This window comes from Pristiophorus japonicus, chromosome 3, assembly GCF_044704955.1.
Source record: "Pristiophorus japonicus isolate sPriJap1 chromosome 3, sPriJap1.hap1, whole genome shotgun sequence".
NCBI classification, from domain to species: Eukaryota; Metazoa; Chordata; class Chondrichthyes; family Pristiophoridae; genus Pristiophorus; species Pristiophorus japonicus.
The window spans coordinates 326,729,024-326,742,073 of NC_091979.1; the positions used below are offsets into that span (position 1 = coordinate 326,729,024).

At 43.4% G+C, this 13,050-nt stretch overlaps 3 non-coding genes across 3 annotated transcripts; all 3 read left to right on the top strand.

Moving 5' to 3' along the window:
* The first annotated feature begins 2,286 nt into the window (after positions 1–2,286).
* Positions 2,287–2,359, top strand: trnav-aac (transfer RNA valine (anticodon AAC)). Its single transcript has one exon. It is a non-coding gene; the product is annotated as a tRNA-Val (tRNA).
* Positions 2,360–5,030: 2,671 nt separating this feature from the next.
* Positions 5,031–5,103, top strand: trnav-aac (transfer RNA valine (anticodon AAC)). Its single transcript has one exon. It is a non-coding gene; the product is annotated as a tRNA-Val (tRNA).
* A 2,671-nt stretch (positions 5,104–7,774) lies between these two features.
* trnav-aac (transfer RNA valine (anticodon AAC)) lies at positions 7,775–7,847 on the top strand. Its single transcript has one exon. It is a non-coding gene; the product is annotated as a tRNA-Val (tRNA).
* The last annotated feature ends 5,203 nt before the right edge of the window (positions 7,848–13,050 follow it).

Below are 13,050 nucleotides of genomic sequence, written 5' to 3' on the forward strand. Positions count from 1 at the left end.
GCTGCCGGCGGAAAGCGGAGAATGCAGCATCAAACAGCGGTTTACCGCCCTTCACTGGGCTGCAAAATGCCACCGTTCCAGACAACGCTCCCCGTGCTCCGAACAGCAGCCTCATAAGATGCTTCATCTCAGCTTCCTGAGTTCGAGCCCCAGCTTGCACGAACACTTCTTCACTGGAAACAGCATTAATTATCTGATTGCCACGTTTTGCATCATGAAAGTAATCCTAACCGATAATTATATAATCAGTGAGGTTTACAGCATGGAAGGAGTCATTTACGCCCATCGTATCTGCACCGGCCAACAAATGCCCAGTTTTAGGTGTGTACCCCTGCACCTTATTGCATTTCATGTGCACATCTAAGAACTGGTTAAATGTGGTGAGGGTTTCTGCCTGCACCACACTTTCAGGCAGTGAGTTTGAGACCCCCACAAACATCTGCATGCAGAATGTTCACTTCAAATCCCCTTTAACGCTTACACTAATTACTTTTAAATTATGCAGCCTGGTTGTTGACCACTCCACTATGTGAAATAGACCCTTTTAATCAACAATATCTAGGCCACTCCTATTTTTATACACCTCAATGCGGTCGCCCATCAGGCTCCTCTGTTCCAAGGAAAACAAACCCATCCTATCCAATCTGTCCTCAAAGCAAAGTTGCTCCACTCCCGGCAACATCTACGTAAATCTCCTCTGTACCCTCTCCAGCGTATTCACGTTCTTCCTTCAATGCGGTGACCAGAACTGCACGCAGTACTCCAGCAGTAACCAGAATTTTATACAGTTCTAGCAAAACCCACTTGCTGTTCTGTTCCTTGCTTCTGCCAATAAATGCAACCATTCCATATGACTTCTTAACCAACTTTTCCAACTGACCAGCTACCTTCAGGGATCTGTGGACAAGCAATCCCAGTTACCTTTGTTCCTCTACACTTCTCAATGTCATACCAGTTGATGTGTATTCCCTTTCCTTGTTAGCCCTCCACAAATGCGCGATCTCTCACATCTCTGGATTAAATTCCATTTGCCACTGCTCTACCCCCTAATCAGTTGATTGATATCTTCCTGGATTCTCCAGCTTTCTTCTTCATTATCAATCACACTGCCTATTTTAATAACACCTGAAAACTTCGTAATTATAACACCTATATTCAAGTTTAGTTCATTGATAAATACCATAAAAAGCAATGGATCTGGCACTGAAAACTGTGGAACCCCAGTGGAAACATCCTTCCAGTCACAAAAACACCCATCAAACATTACCCTTTGCTTCCTGCCTCTGAGCCAAATTTGGATCCAATTTGCCACTTCGCCCTGAATCACATGGGCTTTTACTTAGAAAATGCATAATCATTAAATGTTATCCTGCCTTCATGGGAAAACATCATTTATTGACTGATGATCTTCATTTGCACAACTAAAGAAATGTTAACTGAAGTGGAGTCCTTAATTGAATAACTTAGCTGTGCTCTGCACTTTACCTCTGAATCCATAAACCATTTTGGACACTGTGCTTTAGAAGTCTGCTTCAAAATGTTCATTGCTGGTAACATGTACATGAGACGTTCGAAACAGTGAGATAGACTGTAGTGCAAGGGACTGCTTATTGTGAAACAGCAAAGAAAATATGCATTCTGGAATAATAACATCGAAAAGAAGTGTGGCCCTAACAGCCAAAAAGAAGATGAAGTGCTGAGCCCTTCTCAGCAAAAAATTATTTTCCCAAACATTTCTCTGACCGAATGTTCACAAAACAAAAATGATGCTTTTAAAGTCATTAAACCCGAATTTTCGTGCACCCGAATCTTCTGAATCAGATGCCTCTCGTTGTGCCGACTGAATCCATGTCCCTTTCAATATTCTGCTGACATGCACACTATTAAATGTGCCACTAACTTATAGAATCAAAGAATAAGGGAATGGATGCAGCCCGTCGAGCCCATGCCAACTCTCAACAAGTCTCACTCCCCTGTCATTTACCCACAGCTGTGCAATTTTTTTCATTCGGATACTTATCCAACTCCGTTTTGAAAGATAAGATTGAGTCTGACTCCACCGCCCTTTAGAGAAGTGTATTCCAGATTCTAACCACTTGCTGAGGAATGGCCACTCCTGTTCCTATGTATAAAGGCAGAGAAACACGGGATCAATTCCTGCCACACTCACAACCTTGCTAAGTATAGCACCGTTATTCTATTCTCGTGACACAAGCTCCAGAAGTGTAGTCCAGCTGTTGAGGTTAAAGCTCTGGTTATGTTCCCAACAATGTTTACTGCCACAGTGTTTCTGTAGTGTAGTGGTTATCACGTTCGCCTAACACGCGAAAAGTCCCCGGTTCGAAACCGGGCGGAAACATTATGCAAACGTGTTCAATTAATGATAAGATAAAATTAAATCATTCATATTAGTGGTTCAATGTTAACAGAGTGCAGTGTCTCACGATGCTGTTCCATTTGCTGATTTCTCTCTACAGTTCTGTTCACACTCAAATTCTACACAGTGTCTCTCACTCCCTCCCGTTTACAGCCCTGACGCTGGAGGAACCATATCAAAAAGCTGCACATTCCGTGCATTCAGGTCAGCTGTGAGAGATTATTAAAGGATCCTGCCACGCCACCACGCTTCACAACAGAAAATTAAAGCCACAAACAAACCCATCGACTAATCGCTCTTCCTCAGCTCCAGAGTGAGTGAGGGCGGGACAAGCCCTAACTTCCGCTCCCACACTCTCCAATCAGCCGCTGCCGGCGGAAAGCGGAGAATGCAGCATCAAACAGCGGTTTACCGCCCTTCACTGGGCTGCAAAATGCCACCGTTCGAGACAACGCTCCCCGTACACCGAACAGCAGCCTCATAAGATGCTTCATCTCAGCTTCCTGAGTTCGAGCCCCAGCTTGCACGTACACTTGTTCACTGGAAACAGCATTAATTATCTGATTGCCACGTTTTGCATCATGAAAGTAATCCTAACCGATAATTATATAATCATAGAGGTTTACAGCATGGAAGGAGTCATTTACGCCCATCGTATCTGCACCGGCCAACAAATGCCCAGTTTTAGATGTGTACCCCTGCACCTTATTGCATTTCATGTGCACATCTAAGAACTGGTTAAATGTGGTGAGGGTTTCTGCCTGCACCACACTTTCAGGCAGTGAGTTTGAGACCCCCACAAACATCTGCATGCAGAATGTTCACTTCAAATCCCCTTTAACCCTTACACTAATTACTTTTAAATTATGCAGCCTGGTTGTTGACCACTCCACTATGTGAAATAGACCCTTTTAATCAACAATATCTAGGCCACTCCTATTTTTATACACCTCAATGCGGTCGCCCATCAGGCTCCTCTGTTCCAAGGAAAACAAACCCATCCTATCCAATCTGTCCTCAAAGCAAAGTTGCTCCACTCCCGGCAACATCTACGTAAATCTCCTCTGTACCCTCTCCAGCGTATTCACGTTCTTCCTTCAATGCGGTGACCAGAACTGCACGCAGTACTCCAGCAGTAACCAGAATTTTATACAGTTCTAGCATAACCCACTTGCTGTTCTCTTCCTTGCTTCTGCCAATAAATGCAACCATTCCATATGACTTCTTAACCAACTTTTCCAACTGGCCAGCTACCTTCAGGGATCTGTGGACAAGCAATCCCAGTTACCTTTGTTCCTCTACACTTCTCAATGTCATACCAGTTGATGTGTATTCCCTTTCCTTGTTAGCCCTCCACACAAATGCGCGATCTCTCACATTTCTGGTTTAAATTCAATTTGCCACTGCTCTACCCCCTTATCAGTTGATTGATATCTTCCTGGAGTCTCCAGCTTTCTTCTTCATTATCAACCACACTGCCTATTTTAATAACACCTGAAAACTTCGTAATCATAACACTTATATTCAAGTTTAGATCATTGATAAATACCATAAAAAGCAATGGATCTAGCACTGAAAACTGTGGAACCCCACTGGAAACATCCTTCCAATCACAAAAACACCCATCAAACATTACCCTTTGCTTCCTGCCTGTGAGCCAAATTTGGATCCAATTTGCCACTGCGCCCTGAATCACATGGGCTTTTACTTAGAAAATGCATAATCATTAAATGTTATCCTGCCTTCATGGGAAAACATCATTAATTGACTGATGATCTTCATTTGCACAACTAAAGAAATGTTAACTGAAGGAGAGTCCTTAATTGAATAACTTATCTGTGCTCTGCACTTTAGCTCTGAATCCATAAACCATTTTGGACACTGTGCTTTAGAAGTCTCCTTCAAAATGTTCATTGCTGGTAACATGTACATGAGACGTTGGAAACAGTGAGATAGACTGTAGTGCAAGGGACTGGTTATTGTGAAACAGCAAAGAAAATATACATTCTGGAAGAATACCATCGAAAAGAAGTGTGGCCCGAACAGCCAAAAAGAAGATGAAGTGCTGAGCCCTTTTCAGCAAAAATTTATTTTTCAAACATTTCTCTGACCGAATCTTCATAAAAGAAAAATGATGCTTTTAAAGTCATTAATCCCGAATTTTCGTGCACCCGAATCTTCTGAATCAGATGCCTCTCGTTGTGTCGACTGAATCCATGTCCCTTTCAATATTCTGCTGACATGCACACTATTAAATGTGCCACTAACTTATAGAATCAAAGAATAAGGGAATGGATGCAGCCCGTCGAGCCCATGCCAACTCTCAACAAGTCTCACTCCCCTGTCATTTACCCACAGCTGTGCAATTTTTTTCATTCGGATACTTATCCAACTCCGTTTTGAAAGATAAGATTGAGTCTGACTCCACCGCCCTTTAGAGAAGTGTATTCCAGATTCTAACCACTTGCTGAGGAATGGCCACTCCTGTTCCTATGTATAAAGGCAGAGAAACACGGGATCAATTCCTGCCACACTCACAACCTTGCTAAATATAGCACCGTTATTCTATTCTCGTGACACAATCTCGAGAAGTGTAGTCCAGCTGTTGAGGTTAAAGCTCTGGTTATGTTCCCAAGAATTTTACTGGCACAGCGTTTCTGTAGTGTAGTGGTTATCATGTTCGCCTAACACGCGAAAAGTCCCCGGTTTGAAACCGGGCGGAAACATTATGCAAACGTGTTCAATTAATGATAAGATAAAATTAAATCATTCATATTAGTGGTTCAATGTTAACAGAGTGCAGTGTCTCACGATGCTGTTCCATTTGCTGATTTCTCTCGACAGTTCTGTTCACACTCAAATTCGACACAGTGTCTCTCACTCCCTCCCGTTTACAGCCCTGACGCTGGAGAAACCATATCTCAAAGCTGCACATTCCGTGCATTCAGGTCAGCTGTGAGAGATTATTAAAGGATCCTGCCACGCCACCACGCTTCACAACAGAAAATTAAAGCCACAAACAAACCCATCGACTAATCGCTCTTCCTCAGCTCCAGAGTGAGTGAGGGCGGGACAAGCCCTAACTTCCGCTCCCACACTCTCCAATCAGCCGCTGCCGGCGGAAAGCGGAGAATGCAGCATCAAACAGCGGTTTACCGCCCTTCACTGGGCTGCAAAATGCCACCGTTCGAGACAACGCTCCCCGTGCTCCGAACAGCAGCCTCATAAGATGCTTCATCTCAGCTTCCTGAGTTCGAGCCCCAGCTTGCACGAACACTTCTTCACTGGAAACAGCATTAATTATCTGATTGCCACGTTTTGCATCATGAAAGTAATCCTAACCGATAATTATATAATCAGTGAGGTTTACAGCATGGAAGGAGTCATTTACGCCCATCGTATCTGCACCGGCCAACAAATGCCCAGTTTTAGGTGTGTACCCCTGCACCTTATTGCATTTCATGTGCACATCTAAGAACTGGTTAAATGTGGTGAGGGTTTCTGCCTGCACCACACTTTCAGGCAGTGAGTTTGAGACCCCCACAAACATCTGCATGCAGAATGTTCACTTCAAATCCCCTTTAACGCTTACACTAATTACTTTTAAATTATGCAGCCTGGTTGTTGACCACTCCACTATGTGAAATAGACCCTTTTAATCAACAATATCTAGGCCACTCCTATTTTTATACACCTCAATGCGGTCGCCCATCAGGCTCCTCTGTTCCAAGGAAAACAAACCCATCCTATCCAATCTGTCCTCAAAGCAAAGTTGCTCCACTCCCGGCAACATCTACGTAAATCTCCTCTGTACCCTCTCCAGCGTATTCACGTTCTTCCTTCAATGCGGTGACCAGAACTGCACGCAGTACTCCAGCAGTAACCAGAATTTTATACAGTTCTAGCATAACCCACTTGCTGTTCTCTTCCTTGCTTCTGCCAATAAATGCAACCATTCCATATGACTTCTTAACCAACTTTTCCAACTGGCCAGCTACCTTCAGGGATCTGTGGACAAGCAATCCCAGTTACCTTTGTTCCTCTACACTTCTCAATGTCATACCAGTTGATGTGTATTCCCTTTCCTTGTTAGCCCTCCACACAAATGCGCGATCTCTCACATTTCTGGTTTAAATTCAATTTGCCACTGCTCTACCCCCTTATCAGTTGATTGATATCTTCCTGGAGTCTCCAGCTTTCTTCTTCATTATCAACCACACTGCCTATTTTAATAACACCTGAAAACTTCGTAATCATAACACTTATATTCAAGTTTAGATCATTGATAAATACCATAAAAAGCAATGGATCTAGCACTGAAAACTGTGGAACCCCACTGGAAACATCCTTCCAATCACAAAAACACCCATCAAACATTACCCTTTGCTTCCTGCCTGTGAGCCAAATTTGGATCCAATTTGCCACTGCGCCCTGAATCACATGGGCTTTTACTTAGAAAATGCATAATCATTAAATGTTATCCTGCCTTCATGGGAAAACATCATTAATTGACTGATGATCTTCATTTGCACAACTAAAGAAATGTTAACTGAAGGAGAGTCCTTAATTGAATAACTTATCTGTGCTCTGCACTTTAGCTCTGAATCCATAAACCATTTTGGACACTGTGCTTTAGAAGTCTGCTTCAAAATGTTCATTGCTGGTAACATGTACATGAGACGTTGGAAACAGTGAGATAGACTGTAGTGCAAGGGACTGGTTATTGTGAAACAGCAAAGAAAATATACATTCTGGAAGAATACCATCGAAAAGAAGTGTGGCCCGAACAGCCAAAAAGAAGATGAAGTGCTGAGCCCTTTTCAGCAAAAATTTATTTTTCAAACATTTCTCTGACCGAATCTTCATAAAAGAAAAATGATGCTTTTAAAGTCATTAATCCCGAATTTTCGTGCACCCGAATCTTCTGAATCAGATGCCTCTCGTTGTGTCGACTGAATCCATGTCCCTTTCAATATTCTGCTGACATGCACACTATTAAATGTGCCACTAACTTATAGAATCAAAGAATAAGGGAATGGATGCAGCCCGTCGAGCCCATGCCAACTCTCAACAAGTCTCACTCCCCTGTCATTTACCCACAGCTGTGCAATTTTTTTCATTCGGATACTTATCCAACTCCGTTTTGAAAGATAAGATTGAGTCTGACTCCACCGCCCTTTAGAGAAGTGTATTCCAGATTCTAACCACTTGCTGAGGAATGGCCACTCCTGTTCCTATGTATAAAGGCAGAGAAACACGGGATCAATTCCTGCCACACTCACAACCTTGCTAAATATAGCACCGTTATTCTATTCTCGTGACACAATCTCGAGAAGTGTAGTCCAGCTGTTGAGGTTAAAGCTCTGGTTATGTTCCCAAGAATTTTACTGGCACAGCGTTTCTGTAGTGTAGTGGTTATCATGTTCGCCTAACACGCGAAAAGTCCCCGGTTTGAAACCGGGCGGAAACATTATGCAAACGTGTTCAATTAATGATAAGATAAAATTAAATCATTCATATTAGTGGTTCAATGTTAACAGAGTGCAGTGTCTCACGATGCTGTTCCATTTGCTGATTTCTCTCGACAGTTCTGTTCACACTCAAATTCGACACAGTGTCTCTCACTCCCTCCCGTTTACAGCCCTGACGCTGGAGAAACCATATCTCAAAGCTGCACATTCCGTGCATTCAGGTCAGCTGTGAGAGATTATTAAAGGATCCTGCCACGCCACCACACTTCACAACAGAAAATTAAAGCCACAAACAAACCCATCGACTAATCGCTCTTCCTCAGCTCCAGAGTGAGTGAGGGCGGGACAAGCCCTAACTTCCGCTCCCACACTCTCCAATCAGCCGCTGCCGGCGGAAAGCGGAGAATGCAGCATCAAACAGCGGTTTACCGCCCTTCACTGGGCTGCAAAATGCCACCGTTCCAGACAACGCTCCCCGTGCTCCGAACAGCAGCCTCATAAGATGCTTCATCTCAGCTTCCTGAGTTCGAGCCCCAGCTTGCACGAACACTTCTTCACTGGAAACAGCATTAATTATCTGATTGCCACGTTTTGCATCATGAAAGTAATCCTAACCGATAATTATATAATCAGTGAGGTTTACAGCATGGAAGGAGTCATTTACGCCCATCGTATCTGCACCGGCCAACAAATGCCCAGTTTTAGGTGTGTACCCCTGCACCTTATTGCATTTCATGTGCACATCTAAGAACTGGTTAAATGTGGTGAGGGTTTCTGCCTGCACCACACTTTCAGGCAGTGAGTTTGAGACCCCCACAAACATCTGCATGCAGAATGTTCACTTCAAATCCCCTTTAACGCTTACACTAATTACTTTTAAATTATGCAGCCTGGTTGTTGACCACTCCACTATGTGAAATAGACCCTTTTAATCAACAATATCTAGGCCCCTCCTATTTTTATACACCTCAATGCGGTCGCCCATCAGCCTCCTCTGTTCCAAGGAAAACAAACCCATCCTATCCAATCTGTCCTCATAGCAAAGTAGCTCCACTCCCGGCAACATCTACGTAAATCTCGTCTGTACCCTCTCCAGCGTATTCACGTTCTTCCTTCAATGCGGTGACCAGAACTGCACGCAGTACTCCAGCTGTGGCCTAACCAGAATTTTATACAGTTCTAGCATAACCCACTTGCTGTTCTGTTCCTTGCTTCTGCCAATAAATGCAACCATTCCATATGACTTCTTAATCAACTTTTCCAACTGGTCAGCTACATTCAGGGATCTGTGGACAAGCAATCCCAGTTACCTTTGTTCCTCTACACTTCTCAATGTCATACCAGTTGATGTGTATTCCCTTTCCTTGTTCGCCCTCCACAAATGCGCGATCTCTCACATCTCTGGATTAAATTCAATTTGCCACTGCTCTACCCCCTTATCAGTTGATTGATATCTTCCTGGAGTCTCCAGCTTTCTTCTTCATTATCAATCACACTGCCTATTTTAATAACACCTGAAAACTTCGTAATTATAACACTTATTTCAAGTTTAGTTCATTGATAAATACCATAAAAAGCAATGGATCTGGCACTGAAAACTGTGGAACCCCACTGGAAACATCCTTCCAGTCACAAAAACACCCATCAAACATTACCCTTTGCTTCCTGCCTCTGAGCCAAATTTGGATCCAATTTGCCACTTCGCCCTGAATCGCATGTGCTTTTACTTAGAAAATGCATAATCATTAAATGTTATCCTGCCTTCATGGGAAAACATCATTTATTGACTGATGATCTTCATTTGCACAACTAAAGAAATGTTAACTGAAGTGGAGTCCTTAATTGAATAACTTAGCTGTGCTCTGCACTTTACCTCTGAATCCATAAACCATTTTGGACACTGTGCTTTAGAAGTCTTCTTCACTGGAAACACCATTAATTATCTGATTGCCACGTTTTGCATCATGAAAGTAATCCTAACCGATAATTATATAATCATAGAGGTTTACAGCATGGAAGGAGTCATTTAAGCCCATCGTATCTGCACCGGCCAACAAATGCCAAGTTTTAGGTGTGTACCCCTGCACCTTATTGCATTTCATGTGCACGTCTAAGAACTTGTTAAATGTGGTGAGGGTTTCTGCCTGCTTCAAAATGTTCATTGCTGGTAACATGTACATGGGAAGTTGGAAACAGTGAGATAGACTATAGTGCAAGGGACTAATTATTGTGAAACAGCAAAGAAAATATACATTCTGGAAGAATACCATCCAAAAGAAGTGTGACCCTAACAGCCAAAAAGAAGATGAAGTGCTGAGTCCTTTTCAGCAAAAAATTCTTTTCCCAAACATTTCTCTGACCGAATCTTCACAAAACAAAAATGATGCTTTTAGAGTCATTAAACCCGAATTTTCGTGCACCCGAATCTTCTGAATCAGATGCCTCTCGTTGTGCCTACTGAATCCATGTCCCTTTCAATATTCTGCTGACATGCACACTATTAAATGTGCCACTAACTTATACAATCAAAGAATAAGGGAATGGTTGCAGCCCGTCGAGCCCATGCCAACTCTCAACAAGTCTCACTCCCCTGTCATTTACCCACAGCTGTGCAATTTTTTGCATTCGGATACTTATCCAACTCCGTTTTAAAAGATAAGATTGAGTCTGACTCCACCGCCCTTTAGAGCAGTGTATTCCAGATTCTAACCACTTGCTGAGGAATGGCCACTTCTGTTCCTATGTATAAAGGCAGAGAAACACGGGATCAATTCCTGCCACACTCACAACCTTGCTAAATGTAGCACCGTCATTCTGTTCTCGTGACACAAGCTCCAGAAGTGTAGTCCAGCTGTTGAGGTTAAAGCTCTGGTTATGTTCCCAACAATGTTACTGCCACAGCGTTTCCGTAGTGTAGTGGTTATCACGTTTGCCTCACACGCGAAAGGAAACCGGGCGGTAACATTATGCAAACGTGTTCAATTAATGATTAGATAAAATTAAATCATTCATATTAGTGGTTCAATATTAACAGAGTGCAGTGTCTCACGATGCTGTTCCATTTGCTGACTTCTCTCTACAGTTCTGTCCACACTAAAATTCAACACAGTGTCTCTCACTCCCTCCCGTTTCCAGCCCTGACGCTGGAGAAACCATATCTCAAAGCTGCACATTCCGTGCATTCAGGTCAGCTGTGAGAGATTATTAAAGGATCCTGCCACGCCACCACGCTTCACAACAGAAAATTGAAGCCACAAACAAACCCATCGACGAATCGCTCTTCCCCAGCTCCAGAGTGAGTGAGGGCGGGACAAGCCCTAACTTCCGCTCCCACACTCTCCAATCAGCCGCTGCCGGCGGAAAGCGGAGAATGCAGCATCAAACAGCGGTTTACCGCCCTTCACTGGGCTGCAAAATGCCACCGTTCGATGGAACGCTCCCCGTACACCGAACAGTAGCCTCATAAGATGCTTCATCTCAGCTTCCTGAGTTCGAGCCCCAGCTTGCACGAACACTTCTTCACTGGAAACACCATTAATTATCTGATTGCCACGTTTTGCATTATGAAAGTAATCCTAACCGATAATTATATAATCATAGAGGTTTACAGCATGGAAGGAGTCATTTAAGCCCATCGTATCTGCACCGGCCAACAAATGGCAAGTTTTAGGTGTGTACCCCTGCAACTTATTGCATTTCATGTGCACGTCTAAGAACTTGTTAAATGTGGTGAGGGTTTCTGCCTGCTTCAAAATGTTCATTGCTGGTAACATGTACATGGGAAGTTGGAAACAGTGAGATAGACTGTAGTGCAAGGGACTGATTATTGTGAAACAGCAAAGAAAATATACATTCTGGAAGAATACCATCGAAAAGAAGTGTGACCCTAACAGCCAAAAAGAAGATGAAGTGCTGAGTTCTTTTCAGCAAAAAATTCTTTTCCCAAACATTTCTCTGACCGAATCTTCACAAAACAAAAATGATGCTTTTAAAGTCATTAAAACCGAATTTTCGTGCACCCGAATCTTCTGAATCAGATGCCTCTCGTTGTGCCTACTGAATCCATGTCCCTTTCAATATTCTGCTGGAATGCACACTATTAAATGTGCCACTAACTTATACAATCAAAGAATAAGGGAATGGTTGCAGCCCGTCGAGCCCATGCCAACTCTCAACAAGTCTCACTCCCCTGTCATTTACCCACAGCTGTGCAATTTTTTGCATTCGGATACTTATCCAACTCCGTTTTAAAAGATAAGATTGAGTCTGACTCCACCGCCCTTTAGAGCAGTGTATTCCAGATTCTAACCACTTGCTGAGGAATGGCCATTTCTGTTCCTATGAAAAAGGCAGAGAAACACGGGATCAATTCCTGCCACACTCACAACCTTGCTAAATATAGCACCGTCATTCTGTTCTCGTGACACAAGCTCCAGAAGTGTAGTCCAGCTGTTGAGGTTAAAGCTCTGGTTATGTTCCCAACAATGTTACTGCCACAGCGTTTCCGTAGTGTAGTGGTTATCACGTTCGCCTCACACGCGAAAGGAAACCGGGCGGTAACATTATGCAAACGTGTTCAATTAATGATTAGATAAAATTAAATCATTCATATTAGTGGTTCAATATTAACAGAGTGCAGTGTCTCACGATGCTGTTCCATTTGCTGACTTCTCTCTACAGTTCTGTCCACACTAAAATTCAACACAGTGTCTCTCACTCCCTCCCGTTTCCAGCCCTGACGCTGGAGAAACCATATCTCAAAGCTGCACATTCCGTGCATTCAGGTCAGCTGTGAGAGATTATTAAAGGATCCTGCCACGCCACCACGCTTCACAACAGAAAATTGAAGCCACAAACAAACCCATCGACGAATCGCTCTTCCCCAGCTCCAGAGTGAGTGAGGGCGGGACAAGCCCTAACTTCCGCTCCCACACTCTCCAATCAGCCGCTGCCGGCGGAAAGCGGAGAATGCAGCATCAAACAGCGGTTTACCGCCCTTCACTGGGCTGCAAAATGCCACCGTTCGATAGAACGCTCCCCGTACACCGAACAGTAGCCTCATAAGATGCTTCATCTCAGCTTCCTGAGTTCGAGCCCCAGCTTGCACGAACACTTCTTCACTGGAAACACCATTAATTATCTGATTGCCACGTTTTGCATTATGAAAGTAATCCTAACCGATAATTATATAATCATAGAGGT